The sequence below is a fragment of the Oenanthe melanoleuca genome, chromosome 3 (assembly GCF_029582105.1).
Source record: "Oenanthe melanoleuca isolate GR-GAL-2019-014 chromosome 3, OMel1.0, whole genome shotgun sequence".
Classification (NCBI taxonomy): Eukaryota; Metazoa; Chordata; class Aves; order Passeriformes; family Muscicapidae; genus Oenanthe; species Oenanthe melanoleuca.
In genome coordinates this window covers 108,708,520-108,712,788 of record NC_079336.1, presented here as the reverse complement: position 1 = coordinate 108,712,788, position 4,269 = coordinate 108,708,520, and the positions used below count along the sequence as shown (strand labels likewise).

Genomic DNA, 4,269 nt, shown 5'->3' with positions numbered 1-4,269 from the left:
ACTTCACTTGAATACTAGTGCCTCTGGTGCATTTTCTCCAGCCAGAACTAACCTAACTCCGGTTCTAAATTACTACAATAAAGAACCTCTGAAACAGATTTTTTGGGGAGGTTTTTTTGGGGTTTTTTTTTGGTCGTTTTTGGTTTTTTTAAAATTGTTGTTGTTGTTGTTTTTGCAACAAAACAAAAAAACAAACAAAACCCCCCAAAAAACAAACCAAAAACCCCAGAAGACAATCTTAAATAGTTCTTCACTATTTAGCAGGGAGGGTGTTAAATGCTTTGGGTATTAGCTGAACAAAAAAGGAAGATAGAGCCTGTTGGTGGCAAAGGAAAAAGACTTTTTAAAAGGTAATTGTATTTTTTCACTATTCCTTTGGTAGAAGTAGAATTCTGTTTTTATATGGTTAAACTATTAATTTAACAATAGGTATGAATGAAATATGAGTAGTTGAAGGGAAAATAGTTTGTGGTGGGCATACCTCAGGAGCTCCATTATATTCATCAGCTAAGGCATCTGGCTTAGCAGGTGAAAGGAAAATTTGAAGAGAGTGAGATTAATAACACCTAAACTGTGGGGTTTATTAATATTTTAAAGTAGATGGGACTGCCTTCTGTCAATCAGTGCCAGAAAAAGAGAATTTAGTAATTCTGGTATTTCTGAGGAAACAAGATGAGGCAGAAATGCACATTTTAAACCATTTATCTTGATCTGCTTCTGCCTCCTCACAGAACGGGTCAGGTTGGAAGGTACCGCAGTGGGTCACCTGGTTCAACCTACCTGCTCGAGAAGGGTCGTCCTGGAGCACATTGCATAGGATTGTGTCCAAATGGTTCTGGAATATCTCTACTTAGGGGGACTCCACACCCTCTCTGGGTAATCTGTTCCATACTGTGAGGTCACTGCACAGTAAAGAAGTTCTTCCGCATGCTAAGATGAAACTTCCTGGGCATCAGTTTCTGCCCGTTGCCTCTTGTCCTATTGCTCAGCACTACCATGTAGAGCCTGGTCTATGCTTTTGGAACCCTCCCTTCAAATACTGATACACGTTGATTAGATCCTGGCTCCCTCAGCCTTTCCTTATAAGAGAGATGCTCCAGTCCCTTAATCTAGGTGCTGAATTGGTGCTTATCTGGCAGTGTTACAGAAGAAATAGCTTTTTTTTTAGTTGTAGGTATGCTTAATAGGGTTCTTCTACTGTAATTCATAAATTATTCTTGCATATGATTTTTCAACATTGCTTTGATTTTTTTCTTCTAGTTTGAAGAATTGTTTTGCTTTCCATCCCCATTTTTGCTGCCTGTATTTAGCTGTGTTTCACTAAAGAAAATTGTATCCTCTCCTAAAACATTTTAAATCTGAATGGTAGTTGAGCATAAAATTCTGTAGGTTGGACTTGGTGATTTTGGAGGTCTTTTCCAACCTAACTGATTCTATGATTCTGAAGACTTTGGTTTAACTATATGAAATGAAGATCAAAAATTGTTTTCATGGAAAAACATTTTTTTTAATTCAAGCTACTATATTACTTCTTGAAAGCAACTTGCTCTTGATTTCCTTGCCCCTCCTCTTCCCTGCCAAGCCTGTTCTCCCTTCTCTGTGTAGTATCATTTGTCACGTTGTAATTGAAAGAAAATTTACACTACACTGTTCTTTGTTCATTGGCAACCAATTCATATAGTGACACGTTTCCCAGTTTTCCATCCTTGTTTTCTTCTGGACTGTATGTTTTTCTGTTTTCCTGAGCTCACTTATTCCTTTATGTTCCTTGCAGAAGGACCATGGAGGTAAAGGGGACTGGCTGTTCCCATACTTCCTACATGCTATTTCTTTGCCAGAATCAGCAGAAACAGAGGAGGTGCTACTGTGTGATGTCCTTGTCATGATCCAACTCTTCTGCTGCTGGAGGAGTGAGCCCTGTGAGAATGGGGGAGTTAAAATTAGTGCGGTGGGGAAGGAATGATGACAGGCATATGTCAGCATAGAAAGTGGAGTAAAAAGTGCTTGTGCGTAAAGGTTACGCAGCTGGAACCTCTGAGCAGGATACCATTGGAAAATAAGCATCCTGTTTGACTTGCAGGCCTATGTTAGTTAAAATACAGAAAAGTTGGAACTCCTGGAACAGTTAGAATTTTACTGGCTGACATGATTGTATAAATTACTTAAATATGTTCTTTCTTTCCCAGAGACCCTAAGAATTTAACTTGCTGTTCTCTTGTGATGCTTGTAAATATTGCCCTTGTTCTGCAAATAGAACAGGTTGAGGTCATGGCAGGGTAATAAACTTATCCAAGGTCCTTGTTATTGTTTAGAAGTTAGCATTAGTATGTGATACTGAAAATGTATGTTTGTGACTTTGACAGTAAATATGTCTAAATCAAATTAACTGTTACAAATTTAGGAGTCTTGAGACTTAGAGTTAAAATGCAGCCACTAGAAATGTGCTGTGCATTGTCCATTTGGGTTAGGGCATGGGATGGTGTTCAGTGGTCAGTGGCTGCCTTCTTCCAACATCTTTTAACAGTGTTTTAGCCACTTCAAGTGACTGCTTTTAGAGATTGGAGCTGGAGATGGGTCTTTAATATGCTGTAAAGGCTACTCTGTTTTTTAGTTGTCAGTGGCCTAAAGTAATGTGCAGAATGAAGTGGGAAAGTCTTGGACATGCGCCTACGTCTTTTACTCTTTTAATAGATAAATCTTTTGGTATACCAGTTGAAGTATTCTGGGAGAGTCCAGGACTAGAAGCAATGTATTCTACTTGGTGTATGATGTAGCTAGATATTTTTGGTCACTGGATGAAATACTGTATTTAGTAATATTGACAGGAGTTTAACCAGGGCTAAGCTTAAACTATGTCTTTTCTTTCTGTTCAGGTCTTACATATATAATTTGAATGGCAAAAGTCTGTGGAGATTTGGGATGTTTTTAAGTTTCAGGTGTGTCTAGGAATAAAGTCCTTGTCTTTCAAATGAAGTAATTTCTGGAGTGTTGTTTCTACTTAATTTTGACGTTTGGTTAACTTGAAAATTTTGATTTGGTAGCTGTACTTTACTAGGCTTTTTCTATACAGACTGTGCTTTTTATGTTGCTACAAGCACTTTAACTGCTTCAGCAAAACTGTGTTGATGGTGCAAAGCGCCTGGAGACTATATCTGACTCGCCTGTAACTTGACAGTCATTTGGTCCTGCTATTGATACTCCCACAATTAAGGAAGAAATCTAGTGATATAAATAATCCTTAACTGCATTAAAGAGTTCTTGGAAACCCATTGAATGCATTGGATTAAAGGCAGCATTTCTTATGAACTACCAATACAAATCTTGCCTTCTGAGCTGTAAGCAGGTTGTGTCAGTTAGTGAATATTTGCAAAGTCTGTGTTGATGAACATTTTTAAGCAAACTTAAGGCAAAGAGCTAAAGCTTGAGTCAGCTTAAATTTAAAATAGTTTATAACATTGCCTTACTTAGGTAAGGTAGGAATTAAAAAATGTAGTAAGACATTTATGGAAGCAATTCAGTCAGAGTTTGGGAAGGGCAGGAGAGGAAGGAATGGGACAACAGCCCAGAAATGAAGCCGAGGGTTGATATGCTTCTGGGAAGAAACCAAGCTACAGGAAAAGTGGATTCAGCTGTGATTCTCACAAGAATACAATCCTAGGATAATCTTTAAATGCTGTGGAACTTTTTCTTCCTCTAATATATTTGTGACAAATATTGAGATTTTTTTTACCCCTTATTTTCATCAGCTGGAAACTACAGGACTCTTTCTACCTCTTCTCTGTTGTTACTGTGTATCTCCTCTGTGTGCATTTATCGGATGTTTAGGGTTTTTTTTTTTAGTAAGTGGTAAAAGACAAAACTATCTTTTCACTGCTGAATATGTAGGTTCTGAATAGCATCACTGAAGTTGATAAAAGTCATTTGAATTCCCTCTGCTGAATGACACTATGGCTAACAGAGAGGACTTTAAAAGGAGTTGTTTGGTTTGTCGTTGAGTTTCTTTTTCAATAAACTCCATGGCTGTGCTTCAGGCCTGAGCTTGTGAAGGAGAACTCATGTACATTGTAGGCATGATGACTGAACAGCTTTTCAGTCTTGTGTATGTAAGATGTTCCCTTAGGAAGTTTAATTTAGTATCAAGCCACTGCTACCAGGCTTAGCACTGTGGTATCTGAGCAGTCATGCGTCAGTTTTGTTGATAATGCTGAAGTGACTCTTCACAGATTTTTTTAGATTAAAGCCTGATTGCATGTAGATCTGCTGATGAGT

General features: G+C 38.0%; 1 protein-coding gene across 1 annotated transcript in view; it reads left to right on the top strand.

Moving 5' to 3' along the window:
• Positions 1-4,269, top strand: part of PPP3R1 (protein phosphatase 3 regulatory subunit B, alpha) — a 38,680-nt gene that overhangs the window by 3,187 nt on the left and 31,224 nt on the right. The gene's annotated exons all lie outside the window — the stretch shown is intronic.